The sequence below is a fragment of the Aquarana catesbeiana genome, linkage group LG10, assembly GCF_042186555.1.
Source record: "Aquarana catesbeiana isolate 2022-GZ linkage group LG10, ASM4218655v1, whole genome shotgun sequence".
In the NCBI taxonomy this organism is placed as follows: Eukaryota; Metazoa; Chordata; class Amphibia; order Anura; family Ranidae; genus Aquarana; species Aquarana catesbeiana.
The window spans coordinates 215,028,076-215,054,921 of record NC_133333.1 but is presented as its reverse complement, the minus strand read 5'-3'; positions in this window follow the sequence as shown (position 1 = coordinate 215,054,921).

Here is a 26,846-nt window from a genome sequence, read left to right as displayed (position 1 = left end):
CCTGTCAGACTCAGTCTGACCTGGATTTTCTTCCTTTTTTCTTTTTCCATTCCAGATCCCTTCCCCCACTTCCGGTTCATTCCCTAACCCGGAAGTGATGTGTGGAACGCAAGTCTGGAACGCACGCCGGTCGGCCATTTTGGCCAATACCGGAAGTGCCGTTTTTTCAACGTGGAGCTGATTTTCATGATCATTGAAGCACCCCCTATATATATGAGTGTGGCTACAGTGGGGGTAACCCCCCAGATGACGTCTTTTTAGGACGAAACGCGTCGGGCAGGACCCCATTGTCGCCACTTTGTCACAGCGCTGTATTATTCTTTGGACTTATATGTGAGTGTATTTCCTTACAGTTTTTATTAAAGTTTTATATTCGGATTTACACTATGTGGCCCTTCCTTTCTTTTTTCCACATTAATATCATCACCTTAACCTAATGAATGCTGGTTTGAGGGATCCATCCACGGAACACCTCATCCCCCCCCCTGGGATCTACAGAATCATCCATATTCTTGAGACTCCGCACACCTTCCAGGACCCGGGCACCAGTCGGAGGAATCCAGCAATCTGCGATACCACAGACATCCACAGCCTCTTACCACCCAAGCCTTATCTGACCCAATTCGGCGTATGCCCTGTCGGGTCCACCACATTTGGTAAGCCTTCTTTTCTCTCGGTGGTAGTGAGCTGATCTGCCGTCTTGGGACACTGGATTTACCCATTTATAATATGTTTACCTAAGGACTAAACATTGTCATTTTTAGCCATAAACACCTATATCAGGACTTCCTATCCATGAATAGGTCTTTATATTGGTGATCCCCTTCACTGTATATCTACCCATTTAGGGTTATTTAAGATATGGTTTAGCGCTACACTTTTTGTTGTTTTTTTGCAGTATCAATCGATCACTGTCACTTACAAAACACTAAACACATAATTGCAGCATTTGCAGAGTCAGGCCTGATCCCTGGGAATGCTAACAGTTTTTTTGGTAGCGCTTGAGTCAGTCGCTAACAGTCAGGAGCTTTTTTTACCTGTGAGTCTCACTACTGTACCAGTAAATTTAGAGACCAAAATGTCAAAAAAATTAACAAAAAAATTAAAAGTGTAGCGCTATAAGCTCAGTAAATGTGTATGATAAATAAATCTATCAAAATAACGTGAAAAATGAAAAACCTTATACAATTAATGCAACTACTAAATAAAACTGTGGTGTATTAGATACACAAATATAACAGTGACTGTTATAAAAAAGCAATAACACATATGTGTATATAACACCTCAAATAATTGGTGAATAACATCAAAAAATATAATAGTCCATATCATATAAGTGAAAAAGATCAAAGAAGTCTATGGTGATAGTGCAAAAGCGATGATGGGCGAATGCCTCCCAAATGCACAGGGGGATGATTAGACCCAATCAGGCAGGTAAGTGGACCGTGGTAGAACCGAAGGTGCACGAAAAGCTGAAATCAGTGCCAGGACCATCACCAGGAGAGTGTGGAGGCTTACCAGAGTTAAATGGCCTGAAGTGGCATACGCCATACAGGTCAAAAAAGCTTGATGACCAACATGTCTAGGTAGCTTGTCTGGTCAGATGTCATCTCCTCTCGGTAAAAAGGAAAATCCGCACAGCATCCACATCAATAGATACACCACCATAGGCCAAATTCTTTTAGTTACTGTATTTCTCAGGAGGAGGTGTCATGGCTGACTCATTCACATGATATGTAGAATCTTGTCAGTCTTAAGCGCTACACTTTTAATTTTTTTGTTGTTTTCTTACCCTGAGTCTACGGGTGTGTTGGCTGCTGCTCCGGTGCTCTCCCCCCTTTTTTTCAGCGCAGTGCTGTACTTATCCTTTCCAGAGACCAAAATGTCAAATCGAAGGTACAGTAGTGAAGAGGCCTACAGGTTTCTGAGCATGACAGATAGTGAAGAGGAAGTCACTCATCTCTCAGATTCAGGCTCAGAATACGAACCTGTAGACAGCAGCGGCACCCTGACAGATAGCTCTGATGACGGAGTTGTGGTCCCTGCCAAGGTCAGGCATACCAGACCCCAATCTTCTTCTGTTGTCGTTGAGGTGCAAGAACCTCAGGGCTCTCGTATGGAGCAGAGAGCCAGTACAAGTGCCGCTCATCCTTCTGGTGAACTGGCAAGCACCAGCGGTCTAGTACATCCTGGTCATACATCCAGCACTGCAGTAACACTTGGTCACGTGGCGAGTCCCAAAAGTGCATTTCAAGCTGGCGAGGTGGCAAGCACAAATAGTGTCCCGCTGTCACCAAGAAGAAGACAAAAACAGGCCTGTCAAGCCCATAGTGCCCTTCCTGCTGCACTCGCCAATCCTAATTGGGAACCCACCATTTCTGCAGCACCATAGTTGCCAACTGTCCCGGGACATTCCTGGGACTTGGACTCCATTCCCGAATTTGTGGTGTCCCGGGAAATGTCCCGAAAAATCCGGTTCTCGATTTTCGAAACCGCTGCCGCCATTTTATTGAAGTTCAGGAAGACAGCTGGGGGGGGCTAGACGGAGCTTCTGCGTCGCCGCTCGCCCCGCTCCGCCTCGCCCTGCCTACCCCCTCGCCCCGCTCCGCCTACCCCCCCGCCCCGCTGCCAGTCTGATATGGAAAGGGGCGGGGGTTCTAGCCATGATGCTGTGGACACACTACTAGGACACCTCTGAGGTAGGGGGGGGGCACGCGCACCGCTGTGGGACAACCGATGTGAGGGGGGGCTCCGCCGGGGACTCCTGGTGTGAGAGGGGGCTCCGCCGGGGACTCCTGGTGTAAGGGGGAGCTACGCCGGGGACTCCTGATGTGAGGGGGAGCTCCGCCGGGGACTCCTGGTGTGAGGGGGGCTCCACCGGGGACTCCTGGTGTGAGGGGGGGCTCCGCCGGGGACTCCTGGTGTGAGGGGGGCTCTGCAGGGGACTCCTGGTGTGAGGGGGGGCTCTGCCGGGGACTCCTGGTGTGAGGGGGGCTCTGCCGGGGACTCCTGGTGTGAGGGGGGGCTCCGCTGGGGACTCCTGGTGTGAGGGGGGGCTCCGCTGGGGACTCCTGGTGTGAGGGGGGGCTCGGCTGGGGACATCTGATGTAAGGGGAGGCTCCGCTGGGGGCACCTGATGCAAGGACGGACTCTGCTGGGACATCTGACGCAAGGACGGACGGCTGGTGGCAGGCGACGTGGCTAGTGACACGCTCAGGGATCCCATTGATTCTGCATTATGGTGAGTTGAATGATTTCATTTTATATTACAATGTAATAATAGAAATAATGCACTTCAATCATCCTGACACCATAACAACCATGGTGCCGGGATGGTTGAAGTGCTAACACCAGGTGTTTGGAGTATCTTTATCTGCTGATTGTTAAACTTTCTAGAATACACATATTTTTATTGTTGTGTAGGATCTGGGGCTGCTGTCCCGTCATTTCCCTCTCCCCCTCTCCCCCTCTAATCCCTCTCCCCCTCTCTCCCTCTCCATCCCTCATTCATCTCAGACTCTAACCACACCCTCTTGAGCCACGCCCATTTAAGCCACGCCCACTATGTCACGTAAACCACACCCATTTTTCGAAGCGCGCCGCGCTTGTATATTTTTTGCTAAGCCACGCCTACAGACGAATGCCCCGCCCCCTAATTATTGGCCGGCTCCGCCTACAGCCACAAAAGTGTCCCACTTTTTTTTTTTTACAATGTTGGCAACTATGCAGCACCTGTACTTCCCCCATTCACTGGCCAACCCAGAATTCAGGTGGAAGCAGTTGACTTTACGTGACTTGATTTTTATTCGCTGTTTTTCACCGAAGATCTCTATAGATCTATTGTGGACCAAAGCAGTTTATATGCTGGTCAATTCATCGCCGCTAATCCGCAGCTGACCCTTGCCAGAGACTGGAGACCAATTACGGTTTTCTGGCCGCTTGTCATTTAAACAGTATCTTCCCAGCAAGCGTGCCAGATACGGGGTCAAGATGTATAAGCTCTGTGACAGGGCCACAGGCTATACATATAGTTTTATGGTTTACAAGGGAAGAGATAGTTACGTAGAGCCAGAGAACTGCCCTGACTACATAGGGAGCACTGGTAAGATTGTGTGGGACTTGGTGTCACACTTATTCGGATACACTTATTGTGCTATACAAAGCTTCAGGACGAACTGGATCTTTCCTTAAATTCCAGGAAGAGATCATCAGAGCCCTTCTGTTTCCAGACGGTGCTCTGGCCAATCTTCCTAATGCAAATGCAGTAAGCCGGCTGCATGAGAGGCATTTTCCGCATGTCCTCTCTGTTACCCCTACCCAAAGAAACTCCCAAAGAAGATGTCGTGTCTGTAGAAAGCGCGGATTTACGCGTGACACCCGCTTTTATTGTCCCTCCTGTCCTGACCAACCTTGTCTTTGCATTGGTGACTGTTTAGAACGCTATCACACACTAGTTGAGTATTAGCGTAGTGTACAGCACCACACAGTCATAGGCACAAGTACACAGGGTCTCGGGATCTCGAAAGATGTGATGGCCATCACATTTTGAGAGACCCTAATCTGCAACGTTCAGTTTATAGTTTTTTTTACAGTTTTTATAAAAGTGAAAAAAGTGAAAAAAAAAAAAAAAAACACACAAAAACACAAAAAAGAATAAAAAATAAAAAAGCCAAAAATAGTTGTGGTTGTGTTTTTCTTCTCTCTCTCTGTTGTTCTCTCTCTTATGTTCTCTCTCTACTGTCTGCTCTACAGTTCGCTCACTATTGTTCTATATCTATCGTTCTCTCTCTGTTTTATTTTTACTATGTTTTATTGTATTTGCTTTGCAGGTATAGTATGTTATACTGTAATGTTTGTTTTATTGTTAACCATCATTTGCTTAGCAGGCATGCCATTCAGCTGCAGCATGGGTTTATTTATCTTGACAGCAACAGCGTTTGCTCCCACGATACATAAAGCCGTGACTCCAGCGCTGTCGGAGGTGATTTCACCACCACAGTTAAAAAAAGAGCATATATGCCGAAGCATGGGGGCAGGGGTGGAGGAGCGATTTGCTCCTAACATTAGGGCCAGATGCCCCCATGCTTCGGCATATATTTTTTTAGACCTCCTCTGTAAATCTAAAATGGTAACCTGTAAAGGCTTTTTAAAAAGTGTGTAGTTTGTCGCCGCTGTATGTATGTGTGCAATTTTAAAGCATGTCGTGTTTGGTATCCATGTACTCGGCATAAGATCATCTTTTTATTTCATCAAACATTTGGGCAATATAGTGTGTTTTAGTGCATTAAAATTAAAGAAGTGTGTTTTTTAAAAAAAAATTGGGTTTGAAAAATCGCTGCGCAAATACTATTTGAGTTCCCTCTGCCTGATTAATGCATGTCCAGACCAGGTGGAGGTCTGGGACCTTGTTAGTCAACTTTTAATGGGGGAGAAATGTGACAGACTCACCCGGGACAGAGGCTTTTGGAGGGGACTGAATGCTAGCCTCTTGCCTCCGACTATGGGCCCTGGCATTTGAGGGAGCTACAAGCATTTAGGAAGATATTCTGTTATGTAATGCAAAAGGACATTATTAAGGAGGCCATGATGGTCTCTGCATGCTTGGGACTCATATAGCGGATGTATGTGAAAGGAATGCTGATTAATGAGATATGGAAAGCCCTGGGTCTCCTGTTGTCTACTAGTGTGGCTTCTAAGAGTATTTCACCCATTGTTGTTTGTTCTAATGAACCTTGCTATTGTATGAAGGAGTTATGTGTTGATATTTATGATAATGTGTATTGTATAGTCGGTGAGCTAGAAGACGTGAAGTCTACCCTGAGGGGTCATATCTCTGAGTCACCTATTCTGGGTAAATGATTTAGTAAACTAGCTCATGTTAATTGGGTTTCTGGTTACAGGTGTATTGTTAGAGTAATATGAGCAGGAGGGAGGAACCTCCTCTTTTACTGTATATAAGATTTGTATTTTGGTTCTAATAAAAGAGTCCACGTTCAGCAACTAAACAAGTGTCGTCTTGTATTGTGCTTGTGAGCGGTTGGAATATCTGATATCTATATTCAGACTAGGAGGAAGTGGTATATGATGAAAGCACTCAAGCGGAGTGCAGAAGCTTTTCTTTGAAGGCAAAAAAATGAGTTCAGGCGCCGAAGTTTCTGAGGTTTCAGACGCCAAAGGTGTCTAAACGCGTGTAAACACAGTATGGGCGTTTAGCCGCATTTTACTTTAGAAGTGTTTTTAAAGGTGCTCTATTTTTTTACATTACAAAACTTAAAAAAATTTTAGCAAATGATGAAAAACCACAAAAAAAATATTTTAAAAACTTGTAATTGTTTGCAATGCTTCATTTATATACCCCTAATGAGCCCATGATCTAATCAAATACACCACTAGCATTGCTGTTAGCTAAAGTAGGATTGGAATTTGACCTATATGTTGTTACATTTGAACCAGATGACCCCACCATTGAGCTTGACCCCCGACTTGATCAAACATATTTGCATGAAATTTAATATCTGGCTTTTTTAATTTCCTCACATATGCTCATTATGGAAACCATAGTAAAAGCACCGAAATTGAGGTAGATAAAAGTACACTGCTGCTCTCTCAGCTGCTGCTACTCACTCTGGTCTCACAGAATGGCTGAAATATTTAAATAATACTGTTTTTTTGTGCTTTGGGAGGGTCTTATGATGTTATCTTAAATAAACGCTCCTAGACGCGAACGCAGCATGCAAACACGGTGTTTTTAAACGCTGGTTTCAGGCTGTCAAAAAAATCATTTAGAAGAGGTTGCCTCAGCATCCCATGTACATTAAGCCTAACTAACAGTTCGGTTCCAGGTTTGGGTCTCTAAAAATGCGATGGCATCTTTGGAGACCCTGTGAAACGGTGTCCTAGTCTGTGCAGTGCTGTACCCTACGCTAATACTCCACTAGTGTATGGTAGCGTTCAAAACATTCACCAATGCAGAGACCAGGTTGGTCAGGACAGGAGGGACAACAATAGCGGGTGTTACGCCTAAATCCGTGCTTGCTACAGACACGACATCTTCTTTGGGGTTATCGATTGGTATGGGTACCAGGGAGGACATACGGAAAATGCCTCCCATGCAGCCAGCTCACTGCATTTACATTGGGAAGTTTGGCCACAGCACCATCTGGAAATAGAAGGGCTGTGATGATCTCTTACTGGAATTAAAGGAAGGATCCAGTTCATCCTGAAGCTTTGTATAGCACATAAGTGTTCAGCAGAGCCATTTGGAATAAGTATACAGACACTTTTTTTGACCAGCATCTATCCTAACGGGCAATTAAGTATGGCACCATCAACTAGTCGTTGAGGTCCACCCCTCCCATATTAAGGTTATGGCTCAGGCATATCAGGCTCCTCCTGATTGTCTGAAGTGTGGGAAGCAGGAAGTGATCTGGGGAGGAGGCAGAGGTTAGACTGAACGCTGAGAAACCGGGGTTGCAGATCCGGTATTCAGGTGACCCTATCCCCCCCTCACCACCACAGCATTACAGCACTTTAGAAGCATTCTGGTACTATGTAAATGTGAGTTGTATGAACTTTGAGCGTTTTTTAAGATTAAACATTTTTTAGACCGTATCACACTATTGTATGCCTCTATTATTCTTCCTATCTGGCATATGTGAGGAGGCTTATTGGAAGTGACCAGGAGAAAACTGGTATCCTCTTAAAGCTGGGCTATTATCAGGAGCAGGAGGTGACCAGGGAGGAGTACCAGCACACAGTAGCCAGTATACTTATAGGAGATAGAAGGATGGTGCAGGATATCTGCTGAAAACATATTTTGGCTTATTTTCTAAGCCCTTAAGGTGAGGGTACAACTGAAGGGGGAGGAGTGTACATTGCATGAAGACACCTTATCACTTTATATGGACTGTGTTGATTATATTTATATCATTATGGACTGTGTGTTATTCACAGAGCACGAGCACTTTACATTATGATTGGATTATTATTTTACGAGCATTTTATATTATGACTGGATTATTTTGTAATTCACTGTTTTATGTTACATATATCATCCAGATTACTTTACAGCTTAGGTTGTCATAATTGTTGGTTAGGAGTAGGGCGGCACATTTATATACATTTGTTTTTTCACATTGTGGGGAAGTGTGGGAAGTGCAAGCAGCTTTTTCAGTTTTTAGTTCACAGTAGTTTATAGTTTTTTGGCAGCTCACGAGGTCTCACCCATTTCATATGGTGAATTGGGTCAGTGGACCAATATGACCGCTACTCACTTTTTTTTAGTTATGCCCATGAGGAGGGATAGGCCCAGGAAGTTCTAAAATTTGGAGATCGTAATAGGTCTTCAATCTCTTGCAAGGGTCAACTGGGGACTAGTGGCGATGAATTGACCAGCATACAAATTGCTTTGGTCCACAATAGATCTATAAAGATCTTTTGTGAAAAACAGTGATTAAAAATCAAGTGACGTAAAATCAACTGTTTCCACCTGAATTCCGGGTTAACCAGTGAATGCGGGAACCTTTTATTTTATTTTGCTTTTTTTTTAGTGAATGCGGGAAGTACGGGTGCTGCAGAAGTGGTGTGCTCCCAATTCGGATTGGCAAATGCAGCAGGAAGGGTGCTATGGGCTAGACGGGCCTTTCTTTGTTTTCTTGGTGGCAGCAGGACACTACTTGTGCTAGCCACCTCACCAGCTTAAACTGCATTTATGGGACCAAGTGTTACTATAGTGCTGGATGTACGAGCCCTGCGGTTCTTGCAGCTCAACAACAGAAGAAGAACGGGGTCGGGTATGCCTGACCTTGGCAGGGACCACTACTCCGTCGTCAGGGTGCCACTGCTGTCTACAGGATCGTATTCTGAGCCTGAATCTGACAGACGGGTGACTTCCTCTTCACTCTTATCTGTCATGCTCAGAAACTTGTAGGCCTATTCAATAGTGTACCTTCGATTAGACATTTTGGCCTCTAAATTTACTGGTACAACTAGTGAGACTCACAGGAAAAAAGAGCACCTGACTGTCAGCGACTGCTTCAAATGCTACCAAAAAACTATTAGCGTTCGCAGGGATCAGGCCTGACTCTGTGAACGCCGCTTAGTGTTTTGAAAGTGACAGTGATCGATTGATGCTGCACTTGGGTGGGCTGGGCTGAGCTGGGCTGGGTGGAGGGGCTAAACGCAGATGCTAGCAGGTATCTGGGCTGATCCCGCTAACACTGCATTTTTGGGAACCCTAAACTACTAGGGACGCTAGTATAGATCTGATCAGATCATATAGGTTTATGGTGCGTGCATGGGTGTTAACGCTACTGGCACTAATCTGACGGTGCCTGGGGCGACGCAGACCCTAACTGACGCTAAAACCTAACTGATATCACCCGCTGGGTGATCAGGGGGTTATACCTTTATTTAGGTAATATACGGTGGGTACCCTGATGCTATAAAAAAAAAAACCGAACTAACCAGCGTCACCCGTAAAACTAATACGGTAATCACTGGTGACAGGGGGTGACCAAAGGGTTAAACCTTTATTACTGGGGTTGGGGGGTACCCAAAAGCTATCTGGGCCTACCACTAACTGCCCTGATGCTGATTAGTACCGTGATCAAAGAAAAATATGAACACTGCACTGGGTGACACTGTGACAGGGAGTAAATAGGTTAACTGGGGGGGGGGGATCGGGGGGTGACAAGTATACCTACGTGTACTGGTGTTAGTGCAACTTACTGTGAGATGTTCTCTCTCCTCTCTCTGAAACGAAAAGAGTTCCACAAGGGGAGATGACATCACTTCTCCTGCCTGTGTTTACACTTACAGGCAGGGGAAGGATTCAATTCGCCAGAACCGATCAGCAGGTATAGGGACATAAATCATTGGCCTGGACCTGAAGATTGGACAGTTCTGAAACAAATCCAATGGTCGCGAGCGTGGTGGGGGCACACGGGCAAGCACCCTGGCGGTGAGAGCATGCCCCATACAGGTACGGGATTTCATGCAGTGGTGCCATTGTGCTGCAGTAATTGTACACGACGCGGTCGGCAAGTGGTTATTAAGAACAAGGGTCTTTCATTGAATAAAATATACATACTGATTTATGTAACATTATTTGATTTAGATGATAGATGAAATTATATGTATAAGTTAAATGGTTTCACACATTGTTCTTGCCCACCCCTCAGGAATGCCAATGCATAGAGACTGAGCAACCCCCAACATTACGTGAAGTGGTTGAAGCCTGCATTTTCTATAGTACTGCAAGGCAAATAAGAACCTTAAACCAGCCTTTTTAGGAAGGAGGGGGCAGATTTTAGGAGTAAAAGCTATGAACAAGAAGACATTTGGCAGACTGTTACAGACTCACCAAAAGGAAGCTTCACACACACAGACACAAATCTGATTCAATTCATCTTAAGAATATACCGTATTTATCGGCGTATAACACGCACCGGCGTATAACACGCACCCCAATTTAGGAGGGAATTTTAAGAAAAAAAAACTTTTAGGAGGGAAATTGAAGGGAAAAAAACTTACATTTAAATGTCCATCATTGCAGCCTTGTCAGTGCAGCCATGTCAGTGCAGCCTTGTCAGTGCAGCCTTCCCCAGTGCAGCCTTGTCAGTGCAGCCTTGTCAGTGCAGCCTTGTCAGTGCAGCCTTCCCCAGTGCAGCCTTGTCAGTGCAGCCTTGTCAGTGCAGCCTTCCCCAGTGCAGCCTTGTCAGTGCAGCCTTCCCCAGTGCAGCCTTGTCAGTGCAGCCTTCCCCAGTGCAGCCTTGTCAGTGCAGCCTTCCCCAGTGCAGCCTTGTCAGTGCAGCCTTCCCCAGTGAAGCCTTGCCCCAGTGCAGCCTGGGATCCCCTGTCCCTGCTTCCAGGGCTTCAAAATCGCGGTCCGCGATTTGAAAATGGCGCCGCCGGCGCCGAAGTACACAGAGCCGGTCCTCGGCTCTGTGTACTTCGGCTCCGGCGGCGCCATTTTCAAATCGCGGCCCGCGATTTTGAAATTTGGACAGCTCGGGATCGGCGGGGATCGGCGTATAACACGCACCTGCGACTTTCCCCTGATTTTAAGGGGAAAAAAGTGCGTGTTATACGCCGATAAATACGGTAATTACATTATTGATGTTATTTTTACAGTCTACATTTTGATATTGTTCTTGTAATATTTTGCTATTTTATTATTAAATCAATTTTTGAGTTTTTACACAAAAACTGAACGGACTCTCTACTTCAGAACTTTTCTCACCAATATAATTGACAGCATATCGATAATAAGACCATAAATAACGGTATTTAACAAGTGGCGAGCCTCAGCCAGTTTAGTTTTGTCCAAATATCGAACATTTTTTAATTATTTCTCCTTTCGCTTGAAGAGAGGGAAGACATACATTGAATATGCTGTCAAGCTTCCAGGAGAAATAAAAACAGCAAATGAACTTTCGGCATCATCGAATGAACCTGGAATCATAGAATCGTCAGAATTGGTGAGACGTTGGCACACGTGCAAGAAAACCCTGTTTATTGAGGACATAATTTCCCGCCAAGAGAGGTAACGCGTGTTACATGAAGGAAGTCTGTCCTAAATTGGTAAGTAATGAATTTTATTGATGAAATATCTAGTGAGTAAATTAGAATTAAAAAATCTGTCAAAATGTGTTAAAGATGATGAATTATGGTGTTACATGTTCAATGAATGCTTACAGGCTAATATTAAGATACGAAAATCAAAATTTACTTTTAAGAGATTCAGCAAACAGGTTAGAAATGTGATAAAGTTAGTTAAAGTTTTTAACACAATGATATTAGGAGTTCCTAAAAGGAATGTTGTTTGTACAAAAGGGAAAACAAAGACTCAGCAGGATAGTGTATGTGCTAATTGTCCGATTTTGACTGAGCGAATAGATGATTTGCAAAGTGCAATTCAAATAAAAGATATTCAGTTGTCTGAAATGTAATAAGGATTTGTGTAAATGCGAAAGCACAGTCAAGCAAGAGTTTAGAGGTTAATGATAGTGCAGACTCTAAACAGAAGTCTTTTGTACCAGATATGCGGTCTATAGAAATAGATAACCAGGACCATGAAATTTTGCTTAAAACAAAATTAGTGAATAAAGATGCAGAATGCACACAAAGTTTAGACAAACAAAAGATTAATAGGGTAACTGTTCAAGATGGCGATCAAGATCTGGCCACACCCAGATATGGTGAGATACACGTCACAGGCAGAACCAAAGTTTCAGAGCAGACAGAAAATGTTATTTGCTTACAGTGTAAGAAATGTGGCCATGTACAGAAAGAATGTTTAAAAAATTAATTAGATTCACAAAGGAAATCTGGAATTAGGAAATGAGGAAATTTCTGAGCAATTTATTCATCCTTGTCCAAACAATAGGTTGATTAATTTGCCTTTTGCCTCAGAAGTCAAACAGATCAGTACGCTTACTGTTAATGACAGTTCAATCAATATGGCAAGCAATGCTGTCAATGAGAGAGATAGATTACTTCCGTTGCCAAAATCTGGATTAAAAAAAGTTTGAGACTTCTCCAACATTAAATTATGTTGCTCCAATTGTATCAGATGAAAGTGGAAGGCTGTGGTTACATGGTTTATTAAATGGTAGGAAAACTAAATGGTTAATAGATTTAGGAGCTGAACTCAGTTTAACTAAATAGAAATTACCTGTGACTGCTAATTCTCCAAAATGTAATTTAATTGGTTTCAGTGGAAAACAAAATACAGTTGCTAAAGTTTCTAAACGAAAGTTTCTAATGTGACTTTTGAAATTCCAGGACTTTTGAAAACTAGTATCGACATATGGTGTTGTCAAAATGCATAGAATATTTTAGGCATGGATGTGATTAGTAAACTGAATTGGATTATTGATTTTAGTAATTCTACTATATAGAAAGATTCATCTAGGCCCAAATCTATGTTAATAGATCCTTCCATGTACAGTAATGTTGAAAGTATTTGTACAGCAGTCACTGACATGTCTTCAGATTATAATTGGCCACATACAGGAACCAATCTCGTATTGGAACAATTGGTTCAATCACATAAAGATCTTTGGAGTCAGACCAAAATCGATACAGGTTTGTTCAAAGATATTGAAATAGATATTGAGGGAAGAGACCCTGAACCCCCTGAATTCAATATAAGTTGCCACAAGAATTAATAGGCCCAGTTTCTGACATTGTACAAGAATTTTTACAACAAGGAATATTAGAAAGCACAATCAGTGGTAAATAATTGTATTTGGCCTATCAAGAATACTGATAATTCGTATTCTTTATCAGTTGATTTAAGATCACTGAATAAATGCATTACAAATAATAAACCTATTGTTCCTAATTTAATTTTAATGTCACACCTGGATGCCAAGGCCAAAGTATTTTCTGTACTGGAAATCGCTAACAGTCATTGTTCAGTACCATTAACTAAAAGCTGTCAACGTAAACTTGCCTTCAGCTTTAATAAAGAAACCTATGCATTCACTAAAATAATTCCAGGATTGGACATTAGTGACGGTATAGTGCACAAGTGTTTGGAGAAAGCATTATCAAAATTCTCTAGACCAGAATGTATTTTCCAGCATGTGGACAAGTTTTTGCTGTCTACACAAAGTCCCGAACATGCCATTCTTGTGTCCGAGTTATTTACTCTGCTACAAAGGGCAGGGCTGAAACTGAACACAGAGTCAATACAATTCATCAAAAGTCAGGTAGCATTCCTTCATATACAAGTTAGTCATGGACAGAGACCGTTATCACAGGAAAAAAAGTTAGAACCATTTCTGCTATTCAAATTCCAACATCTTACAAGGAATTATATCAATTTTTGAGCAAAGTAAATCGTTGCAAAGAGTTTTTACAGAAATGTGATGATAAAATTAAACAATTTTTTGATTTTTTGAGACAAAAAGATGTGTTTGATCAGCGAGGTCAAACCCAGACAGATGCCTTTGAAATGTTGAAAAGGGATCTGCAGAATGCTCCTTCATTGAATACTATAGAAATGTGTCCGTTTATTCTCGATGTATTGCAAACGGATGTATCTGAGAATGTGATCTCAGTGACTTTGTCTCACTAAAAAGAAGGTGATCAGAAAATAATAGGTTTTGGGGGTTATTTACTAAAGGCAAATCCACTTTGCACTACAAGTGCACTGCAAGTGCTGATTTATGTAACATTATTTGATTTAGATGATAGATGAAATTATATGTATAAGCTAACCTCCCTGGCGGTATGATTATTTCGGATTTTAGGTGCTGAAAGCGGTACAATTATTTTGCGTGTAAATTTGACGTTTTATATTGTACAAAAACACATTTAAATCTGTCCACCAAGAGTCTAGTAGATATCCCAGGTATGATGAAGTTTGAAACACAAAATCATAAATTATAATATAATAAATATAAATAATTAAAAAATATATATATAATAATAATAAAATAAATTTCCCCACGATTCACTATCGCTCAATTCTGCAAGTGTTCTAATTTACTATCGCTGTTTTCTAGCTGGTCTAAAGCCACTTTTGACGTAAAGGGACACTTTTTGGTTGCTATGAACAATCTCAAGTTTCCAGGCAGAAAGAACAGTATATATCATATAAAACTGCATGCAGAGCATTGGACAAAGCACTGGGGACAAAAGGGATGTGAAATGATTTCATACAATACTGTAATCTGTAAGATTACAGTACTGTATGTGTTATGATTTTTAAATTTTTTTGAATTTGCCACCAGGCTCCGCCCCCGTGCGTCGCGACGCTCGCAGGGAACGGAGCCCAGCACAGAGAGGCTTCGGGCGGAGGACGGAGCCCGCAGACACAGCGGGGGACATCGCAGGATCCTGGGGACAAGGTAAGTAACACTGCACCAAGATCCTGAGATGTAATCCCGAGTGTGGCTCGGGGTTACCGCTAATGGTGCTGAAATTTAACCCTGAGCCACACTCGGGAATACCGTCAGGGAGGTTACATGGTTTCACACATTTTTCTTGCCCACCCCTCAGGAATGCATAGAGACTGAGCAACCCCCAGCATTACGTGAGGTGGTTGAAGCCTGCGTTTTCTGTAGAACTGCAAGGCAAATAAGAACCTTAAAGGATCACTAAAGATATATATATATATTTTTTTTTTAAATAACAAACATGTTATACTTACTTCCACTGTGCTCCCTCGCATGGTGTTGAGTGCCTGCGGGCGCGCTCCCGTGATTCAGCCGGCGGCCATAGCCGCTCTCGCTGTATCACTCGACCTCGCCCCCTGGCGCGCCGTGTCATTGGATGTGATTGACAGCAGCACGAGCCAATGGCTGTGCTGCTTTCAATCCATCCACTGTAACCAATAAACAGCCAGGCTGAGCGGCGAAGAGGATGTCGGGGGTGAGCTCGGGACTTTCAAAGGGTCAGGTAAGTAAAACGGGGGGGCTGGGGGGGCCGGTATTGTCTGATGTTTTTCACCTTAATGCATAGAATACATTAAGGTGAAAAAACTTTTACCTTTACAACCCCTTTAAACCAGCCTTTTTAGGAAGGAGGGGTCAGATTTTAGGAGTAAAAACTATGAACAAGAGGACATTTGGCAGACTGTTGCAGACTCACTATGAGGAAGCGTCACACACACACAGACACACATCTGATTCAATCTTCATCTTAAGAATATAATACCTTATTGATATTTTTATATTCTACATTTTGATATTGTTCTTGTAATATTTTGCTATTTAATTATTAAATCAATTTTTGAGTTTTTACACAAAAACTGAACGGACTCTCTACTTCAGAACTTTTCTCACCAATATAATTTACAAAATATCAATAATAATACCATAAATAACGATATTTAACAGTCTGTATCTGGGCTGCAGAAACTGAGTGGACACAGATCTGTCATCTAGCCACTCTGCTCTGATCAGCAGAGGATCAGCGGACAAATCTCTGGCTGATCAAAACGTGAGTCTGCCCCATGTAAAGGAGCCCAATACTGTATATTGCAGCTTACCATTTCTGTGTCTGCATTCATTTTCTTTTTTAGGCTTTTTTTTTTCCTTCTATTTTCATCTGGTGATTCAGCCAGTAAGACTGCTGTTTTTCAAGAGAACATGCTCTCCAGCAGAATGTATCAGTTACAAAGATGATACAAACCACTTAATACTGACAGGGGTGCTGACAATGATCAGTTGTATTTATTTACTGTATATAAAACTTTTATCCTAAAAGGAAAATAAAATGTTGCTGTAACTGATTATAAAGTATTAGCAGTATTTGGCTTAAAGCGGAGTTCCACCCAAAAGTGGAACTTCCGCTCATCTGATTCCCCCCCCCCTCCGGTGTCACAATTGGCACCTTTCAGAGGGGAGGGGGGTGCAGATACCTGTATAATACAGGTATTTGCACCCACCTCCGGCATAGATATCCACAGAATCTGCGGGTATCTACGCCACTCCACCCCCCCCCCCCCCCCCCCGGGAAACACACGGGTCCCAGAGACAGCAGGGACCATCCATATTGCAGTAGTATCGCGTATGCGCAGTAGGGAACTGGGAAGTGAAGCCGCAAGCCTTCACTTCCCGATTCCCTTACCTAAGATGGCGGCGGCAGCACCCAAGGACTGAGAGACAGGTAAGTGTCCATATTTTAAAAGTCAGCAGCTGCAGTATTTGTAGCTGCTGACGTTTAAAAAGAAAATTTCGGCGGTGCTCTGCTTTAAATTTATTAGTGTATTTGAATCTGCTGATACATCTAATACAACCCCACCCCTGATTACCAATGCTGCTGTCCAAAGGTGCCCCTGTTCTCCTCCATCCAGAGTGGTGTCTCACAAATACAGGAGGTGTGTTGCTGGCCAGATCACCAGATGAAAATAGAAGAAAGAAAGAATTAAAAAAAAGGAAATGCAGCCTCTACATCTAATGACTGGTAAGCTGCAATATATTACACTTTTAGTTTTGGGTTTAATACCAGAACACTTTTAATGGTCATTTGTCTTTGTTAAATCTAAATTAAGTAACATACACAACAGTGACACAACTAATAAATTCATAACCATCGGCGTTGTGTGTTTCTTTACACGTGGAAACGAATTCAAGAAATATTTGTGATACAATTCTGAGTAGGAGGTCAGGACATTTACAGAGGACGCTCTGGCCCTGCAGAGCTTACAGTCTAATATTTTATAAATTCGGATCATCTGGGAACTCTAACTAGATATTGGTTTCCCTTGTCCATGTTTTGAGAGTTCTTGCCAAAAGCTCCTCATAAATCAAGAAGTTTATAAACTTCAGCAGCTCCAGACAAGGGAATATTTTATTAGGTAATAGCACGGATGGTGACATGGCCATCAATCAATGACAGCACACGCCACAGACAAATACTATTTATTTGGGGAGTATGAATTCTCCCTATTCTTGAGCAGAAGAAGTAATGGGCGCTGACTGACCAAATGTCCAGTCAGTCCCTCATAAAGGCGACATTTGGAAAGGAACATACTAAGTGTACACTATATACATTATATCTGCCTATGGTGAACACTGACAGCCCACTAGTCTTTTTCCCAAGCGCAAGCTATAAAAGAAAACATGGAACAGCATTTGTTGTTAGGGGCAAACACCCCCATTTTTTTTCTTTGACTTTTTATAAATCTGGCTGATTGGGGCTGTAGAAATAGGTTGACTAAGAAAATGTATTGCACAATGCAATAAAGATATTCATATCAAAATACAACAAATGGTATGATAACGCTGGCCGGGGACTACAGACATGATTTGACTGATCATTTTATCCACTACTTTATAGAAAGAAAATGCACACTAATGCCGCGTACACACGATCGGAAATTCGGCCAGCAAAAGACCGATGAGAGCTTTTGGTCGGAAAATGCGACCGTGTGTATGCTCCATCGGACTTTTGCTGGCGGAATTTCTGCCAGCAAAAGATTGAGAGCATGTTCTAATTTTCCCGACGGAAAAAGTTTCTATTGGAAATTCCATTCATGTGTATGCAATTCCGACGCGCAAAAAACCACGCATGCTCAGAATCAAGTACGAGACGGAGCTGCTCAGTCTGGTAAAACGACCGTTCGTAATGGAGATGATACAATTTTTAAATCTTTCAATGCAGCGCATTCTCTTCTTCTTTAGAATGCTAGAAGAGTGAAGTTGTTTTGCTGCTCATATTCACACAGACTTATTTCTTTATTATTTCTGGTGATCTCCTCAATAATCTTTTTGGTTTTTAAAGCCAGATCTCCATAATAATGTTTATCATTAATTTTTATAGTCATTTTTTTTTTTTTGGAATCAAGATCTCCTGTTGTTTTTTTTTTTTTTTTAATTATTTTATAGTGATCTCAATTTTTTTTGTATGTCATGTTTCCGCAACACCATTATTATCTTGTCTTTGTAAATCTCAATGAGGTTGGTTGGTGTCCCTTGTTAATTTGACATTGTATTTTTTAAATGTACCTGCCTACTCCAAAAAGGACATTTTTTTTAAGTAAAACACATAGGCAAGTATTTCTGAAAAACAAATATCAATTTATTCTGGGTCATAACAAAATAAAGCTGAAGGCAACGCTGGAGAAACTGGTGAAATTTGCCAAGTCTTTGTACCCCAGGGCAGACATCAATATTTTTACAGTCAAAATTGGTGGCCTGAGGAGTCCTTATAATAGTGAGCACAATCCGGTCCAGAACTACAAGAGATCAGGAACAGCAGCAGATGACATATCTGTCCCCAGGCTGTGGTCATACCACAGCCTGCATCTTTTGCCAGACCAGACTGAACCCAGGCCATCACTCTCTGGTCTTCCTTAAGCGCTTCCTTACAGGCTGTGGCTGTGGTGTTGGAGGTGTGGCAGGAGGTGGAGGAGGAGGACCTGGGGGAGGAGGAGGAGGTCAATGGTTTAACTCACAAATGTGGCTTTGACTTTTGAGTTGGCCCCTCAAGCCCTTGTTTAGGTTTTGTAACATCACTTGCTCACATAAGAGGTGTTGGCCCTCCTCCATTTCCAGCATTTTGCATGCTGTAATGTATGCAAAGTCCTCTTGAACACTGTGGGGGGTTCTGAGGGCCGCAGTAGCCTTCATAAATAAGCCAATTGCTGCCTCCTTCACGTTACTCCTCTTCCTGCCACTTTTTGGTGGAAGGTGGAGGGGAGGGACCTGCAATTCTGGCAGGCTACTGGGCCCGGCCACCTCCTGGCTGCCACTTTCCACGGCCTGGCTGAGGCTTTCCTGTGTATGAAAAAGGGACATCGTTTTATTTTTTGGTTCATCAATCACACGCAATTTTCAACTCATGACTGTTGCAAATTGAATGTTAACAAATAGAAAAGACTATCATTCTGACCCCAGCATTTTTCATTCTTGTCCCAATCATTTGTGGCCACTACTGTCTATTGATATGTAAACCACTTTGTGAAATCAGAAATTAGTGCTCAAAATTAGCATATATTTTACATCATTAATTTAACAACCAGAAATATTTTGAAGAATGCTATACCTGACTCAAGCTGGGCTCCTCCACATGTTGCTACTTGGAAGGCCCAGGTTGGACGTCAGAAGCCTCAGCTAGGGGGGAAGGAAGTGTGGAAGGAAGACTGGAGAGTGCTGGCCTGGGTTCAGTCTGACCTGTCAGAAAATGCAGTCTGTCATAATACCACAGCCTGGGTACATAAATGTCATCTGCTGCAGCTCCTGATCTCAGGGAATCCTGGACCTTCTTGAGCTCCCTATTATAAGTGCTCCTCATGCCACCAATTAGGGCCTTCAAATAAGGGAGGTCTGCCGTGGGGATCACCGGCTTCACAAATTTCAGCAATTGATCCAGCGCTGCCTTCCTCTTTGTTTGATTGTTATAATAGGGGTGGTTTACCTGCCACAGACAGGGCAGCTACCTGTACATATCAATGAATATGGACGTAAAGTCCTCGTCATTGAATAGATTGCAAGACACAACACAAGACAAACCCTAATGTCAGGTGAAACTCTCCTAATCTTGACACAATATAGGCCTCAATCTATAAGCAGTATAGGCCACTGATGCACCAACTTAAAATTGTACCTTTTGTTATAACGACCTTCCTCGGCTAACAGATCGTATGTACGACGCACACGTGTTACGCTTTATATACACTGTGCATGCGTGAAACTCCGCCCGCGTCTCCCGCCTCTGAAGTTCTTTCTAGAGTATTCCCCGCCCCGTCTCTTTTGTCGCAGTGGAAGACGACATGGCGGAGACACAGTAGGTGCTTAATAGCAGTAACGAGGAGGAAGCCCGGAGCAAGAAACGTCCAGGAGGAGAAGATTTAAGACCTTAAATATGTCCTTTGAAGAGATGGTGGAGATGGTCAACATATTGAAGAGGGCCGACTATGATGGGAAGTATGGACCGTACCTAAACCCAAATGTGAGAAAGGTCAAGATCATGACTAAAGTTGTGAAGAGTCTGCGCCGGAATTTTGGGGTATGACGATCCAAGGAGCAATTGAGGAAATGCTGGTCGGACCTCAAATTAAGGGAGCGGGATCAGTATAGAAGGATCAAGAAAGTGCTTCTAAAAAGTAAGTCATTGTTGTGTGTGTTCCTATTCTTATTACTTGCATGCTGCACCATGTGCTTTTCTTTACTGTTGGACAGTTTAAAATGGCTACTTTCATGTTCGTGGGCACAGTAATTGGTCGTAGTAAACATCGTTCGTTTGCCAACTAAATACAATATTTTTGCCAGAGGATAACTACATTTGGTCATGATAATTTGTATTCAAAGAAGTTTAGGACATTGTTGTCTAGATGTGTTTCGAATTGCAAACTTGATTCAGTGTAATGTAAGGAGAGGACACTCAGCAGCTGTTTACACATCTGGACTCAGTAGCACTAGTGTGGGACACAAGAACAAACTTTTTAGGGTGTCCCACACAGGTGCTCCAGTGGATACTTGGGGTGTCTACATGTGTGAAAATTGTCCAAAAAAGGTAAGTATTCCAGCTTTGGTAAGGGAAAAAAATCATGTCTTCAGCTTTGAACTCTACCAAAGCAGACACTTGTACTCCACTTCCAAGCAATGTTTCATATTCCTATTTCTGGATTCAAATATTGGTGTGCTAAGTATACCTTTTGTTTCATTCTCATAGGAGAGCAAAGACTCGGAAAAAATGATGACACCAGGGACCCCCCCACCTCCTGAAGAAGGGGAACAAAGCTCACAACCTGAGGATGTGGAGGAAGGAGATGTGGTGGAGATTGTCACCACAAAAGGTCAGTGTCGGACACCACAGATTCAGGTAATAGATGTATGCCTGCATATTTATAATACGTGGTGTGTATTTTTATTTTAGGTGATTTTCAGTTTGTGGTACCAAAATCCAGTCATTTCACCAGTGACAGTGCACAACGGATGATCCAGGAAATCATGTTTTGTAGTCAGGATTTGGAAATTATCAAAGAAAAAACCAAGGAGATTTTACAAAGACTGAAGAACATGATTGATGTACTAGGGAGAATTTAAATCCTAAAAAAGATTCCTGGAATGTTTTTTTTTTTTTAAATATTTTATCTAAAGTTTTAATACAGTTTAAAAGTCAAATTTGGAAGATGCACACAGTGTGTCAACATGTGCTATCTGCCATCAGGGGATTTCAATGTACATGTTTTGTGGGTGCAACCCCTTCCTCCCAACTCTAGTAGGTGACAGGAAGGGGTTGCACCCCCAAAACATGTCCATTGATCCCCCATGATGGGAGATAGCACATGTTGACATTAGGTATGAGATCAGAAAGGAAATCCCCATTTTGACTCCCAATTTGTGTGCATCTTCTAAATTTGGCTTTTACAGGGGTGACTTAACCCCATCTGATGAAGGCAAGATCAAGACCTTTTTCACACTATAAAATGTCTGATATTGCCTTCTTTTTTGCAATGTTGAACTTTGTAAGTTCCAGAGTTGTGTATGTTATGTTTGTAAACATGCCTGTTTCTGTATTTTTTCAGACATTTCAAGGTAAAACTTTGATGTGGGTTTTTTATCACCAAATGTTTTATAAAATGCACATGTGAATGTGCACGGAGTAAAAGGGTTTATACTCAACAATATGTGGCTTTGTGGCTTCTTCTTTCAAGGTGTTTACAGTGACAATGGGTGTTATTTAATAATGGAAAAACCACTTGGCACTACAAGTGCACTGGGAGAACCTAGGAGACAGAAAAAAGAAACCCAAGCAGTAAATGAAAATCAAGATTTGATCTGATAAAAGAGAAAATGTATTCAAAATGTGCTGGCATAGCAATCCTATTTAATTTGTTCATAAATGACCTGGAGGATGGGATAAACAGTTCCATCTCTGTATTTGCAGACGATACTAAGCTAAGCAGGGCAATAACTTCTCCGCAGGATGTGGAAATCTTGCAAAAAGACCTGAACAAATTAATGGGGTGGGCGACTACATGGCAAATGAGGTTCAATGTAGAAAAATGTAAAATAATGCATTTGGGTGTCAAAAATATGAATGCAATCTATACACTGGGGGGAGAACCTCTGGGGGAATCTAGGATGGAAAAGGACTTGGGGGTCCTAGTGGATGATAGGCTCAGCAACGGCATGCAATGCCAAGCTGCTGCTAATAAAGCAAACAGAATATTGGCATGCATTAAAAGGGGGATCAACTGCAGAGATAAAACGATAATTCTCCCGCTCTACAAGACTCTGGTCCGCCCGCACCTGGAGTATGCCGTCCAGTTCTGGGCACCAGTCCTCAGGAGGGACGTACTGGAAATGGAGCGAGTACAAAGAAGGGCAACAAAGCTAATAAAGGGTCTGGAGGATCTTAGTTATGAGGAAAGGTTGCGAGCACTGAACTTATTCTCTCTGGAGAAGAGACGCTTGAGAGGGGATATGATTTCAATTTACAAATACCGTACTGGTGACCCCACAATAGGGAGAAAACTTTTTCGCAGAAGAGAGTTTAATAAGACTCGTGGCCACTCATTGCAATTAGAGGAAAAGAGGTTTAACCTTAAACTACGTAGAGGGTTCTTTACTGTAAGAGCGGCAAGGATGTGGAATTCCCTTCCACAGGCGGTGGTCTCAGCGGGGAGCATTGATAGCTTCAAGAAACTATTAGATAATCACCTGAATGACCGCAATATACAGGGATATGTAATGTAATACTGACACATAATCACACACATAGGTTGGACTTGATGGACTTGTGTCTTTTTTCAACCTCACCTACTATGTAACTATGTAACTATGTAACTATGTAGCAATGGCCCCCCTACCCGTAAAATATTCTACATATTTTTCTCGCACTTCACGGGCGCTTTGGGGGGGCAAGCCAGGACGGCCAGCTTCCAGGGCCGTCATTGGAGTTTCTGAAAGTCCAGCCTCAGGCCCAACTGAGGCAACATAATTAGGATTATTACACCAAGCCCCCCGCACAGCACGAACTCTACGACAAGCGTGTACCTGCAACATAGCTTCAAAATGGTCGGCTGGTCAGAACGAACTAAACACAACACACTGAAGAACAGCAAGGCCTGTGAAGAGCGAGTTGAAAATCAGTAACGAGCGGACAGAACCCACTGGAAAACAGATATGAACTGACTTCACGCACTGAAAACCAGATACAAACCCACAAGCACAAACTGAACAGCAGTTAAACCATCTGAAAAAGCAGGAGTCTGAAAAGCGCGAATCGTCTCTCACCAAACTTCTACTAACACGAGATAAACACGGGATTAGCAGAAGGAGCCCAAAGGGTGGCGCGCTGGCTATTGAACTTCCCTTTTCTAGTCCCGTCGTACGTGCTGTATGTGACCGCGTTCTGGATGGTCGGACTTTGGTGTGACCATGTGTACGCAAGACAAGCTTGAGCGGAATTCCGTCGGAAAAACCATCGTAGCTTTTTCCGATGAGAATTCTGATCGTGTGTACGCTGCATTACTCACCTAAGTGCACCGGGGCCAGTGTGAAGCCTGCACACAGAGAATCAATTCTGCCCAATTTGGCCCTGCTTGGATAAGAAAATAATCACCTTTGCATCCCCCATCTGGTGTATCCATGAAATGTTGAGTGAGCAGAACTTTACTATCCAATTGCCTTTGTTTTAGTCTGAGTTCATTGTCACAACCGTATAATGCACCAACAACAGTATACAATGTAATACTGACATATAATCACACACATAGGTTGGACTTGATGGACTTGTGTCTTTTTTCAACCTCACCTACTATGTAACTCTGTAAAAGACAGCACACAATAGTACAAGCATATGTAAGAATATAGAAAACTGGACAGAAATGTAATATCTCACACTTGGATAGAGTCTATGTACCCAATGGGGCAATACTACGCCCATCCATAAAAAGAGAACCAGAGGCACTGTGCAAATATAAAAGCCATCCTTAGACAAGTCAAATGGAAAGGTAGTGTGTACTTTATTTTAAACAGCATAGGATCACATAACCAAACACTTTTATGTGGCCCTACAGTATGCTGTTTTCTATAAACCCCGGATGAACTTGAATCCTCACTGTCTGAGTTGTCAGTGCCCAGACACACAGGTTGATATTATTTTGTCTGTCAGAAACCTCTGGCATGAAATATGAACAAAGCATATCCCTTTATAGTGTGTACTTTTCTCAACTTAGAGCACTAATGGTCATCTGACAGGTTTTCCTGACACCAAGAGGTAAAAAGGAGACAGTGTAGTAGCTCTGGTACACTGCCTGTGATTGACAGGCTGTGTCCTTTCCCTCCAATCATCTCTCACTGAGCTCTGCAGAGTGTAACTTCAGCTCCCTGCCCCTGCTTTTCGGGAAGCTCAAACAAGCTGTATAAATTATAAGTTGGTTTTGCACAGAGCAGCCTGGATCCTCCTCTTCCCGGGTCCCTCTTTGCTGCTCCTAGCCCCTCCTCCTTTTGAGTGCCCCTTAGCCAGCAGCTTGCTACAGGGGTCACCCAAGTAGAGTCAGAGCTCCGTGTATCTATTCAGACATGAGACCCAACCTGGCTCCGCCCCCTCTCCCCTAATTGGCTGACTGACTTTGATTGACAGCTGCGGGAGCCAATGGCACCGCTGCTCTGTCTCAGCCAATTAGGAGGAGTGCACTGTTTGGTTGAGGGGATCAAGGACATTACTGGAGGGAGAAGGAGCTCAGGTAGGTATTTAGGGGGTGCTGGGGGGGCTGCTACACACAGAAAGTTTTTTGTCTTAATGCATAGAATGCATTAAGATAAAAAAACCTTCTACCTTTACAACTCCTTTAAGACTGCAAGTCCATGGAAAAATCTTTGGATGGTTGAATCAGATGACAGAAGTCATATTTGTAGCCTGACAGCATGACTAACCTCAATTCAAAAAGCTTGCTATAGGTTGAAAAACCTGGCACAGTCATTGAGAAGGTGGGATTGGTTGGAGTGGTGCTGGATCTGAAATGGTTCCTAGGTCTTGATGATGTAGAGAGCTGTAGGTTTAGTAGTGTAGGTGTAGCCAGGAGCTGGGTATCTGTTTATTCCTGCAATCAGAAGACGCTGTGCGGCATTGTTGCAGAGGAAGCTGTTTCCCTCTAGTGTTCCAGTGTGGGATGTCCTGTTACTTTCTAAATCAGAGACAAGACAGAGTAAAGCATCTTGGGACGTGTAGTCCATACGGTTAGGATTCGTCCTCTGGCTGAATTATGTGAAACTACAACTACCAGCTGGCTGATGGAGAAGAGCAGACCGCTGGGAGGGACTATAAGAACAGGCTTGGGGCCTGGCGCGCTCTCTTGGGACCGGCGTGCATCTGCATGCAGGGAATCTGTTACAGGGTGAGCTGCAGCTGTACCCTTGTGACCTGACCTGATGGATTTACCCAGCGGATATCTGGAAAGACACCTGCGGACAGTTCCCCTTCACTGTCCAGCAGCAGCCTGGAGGCAGTTGCTGTTCCATCCTCCCTGCAGGGATATCGGATTTGTGTGAGCCGTAGTGCAGTGTGGCAGAGGCCGGAAGTTACACCTTGAGCCACATTCCTGAGAGATTATCGTCATCATCACCATCATCATCCTTGTCATCATCATCAATCTCTTATGTTCCATTGTGGTGAGCGGGCAATAGCCCAGTCTGCTAGACACTGTGAATAGACCTCATTGTTTCCTGCACCCATTACCATCTTTAGTCTAAAGATCTGTTCCAGCGTATCATAGACACTATAAACAGACATCTATGCCATCCATTGTTCTGCTGTTACCTGTAGTTCCACAGAGTTTAACATCTTTAAGTCAGTGATCACTGTGAATTCAGTTGCAATTCTGATTTGCACATGAATATTGTCTCCTGGTTATACACCATCTATTGGATCAGCTATTCTGCTTTATCAATCAATATTCTTTGCATGCAATTAAACACCTGAGAGCTAGCTGAAGATTAACAGGATTGCCACACAGCAACACTGGACTACTTTCCTCCCCACTTCAGGGAATTGTTTGCTGAAGCTGTTAAAGCTGCATTTCACCAAGAACTCTCTGTAAGAGCAGGTTGAATTGTGCTACAGTTACTGTTTGCTGAAGTTGTATATGCTTATCTGTAGTTTTCCTATGTGAAGGAGCAGTAGAGAGGGGTCTGACACTGAGTCATAAGAGTCATTCCTCAGCTCTCCTGTAGCCCACTCACATAGACATTATGTAGCAAAGTCCCGGGCCTCTTTAGGCCTCTTTAAGTTAGGGGAAGCTGACATCCTTCAGTGTAGAGTGGTTTACAAGACATGGTGGGTGTAATACAAGATGAACAGGTGGGCACCAGACACCTTTTGAATGCAAAGAGATTTATTGTCTCTTAAACAGAACTGTGGGAGAGAGGGTTAGGGCC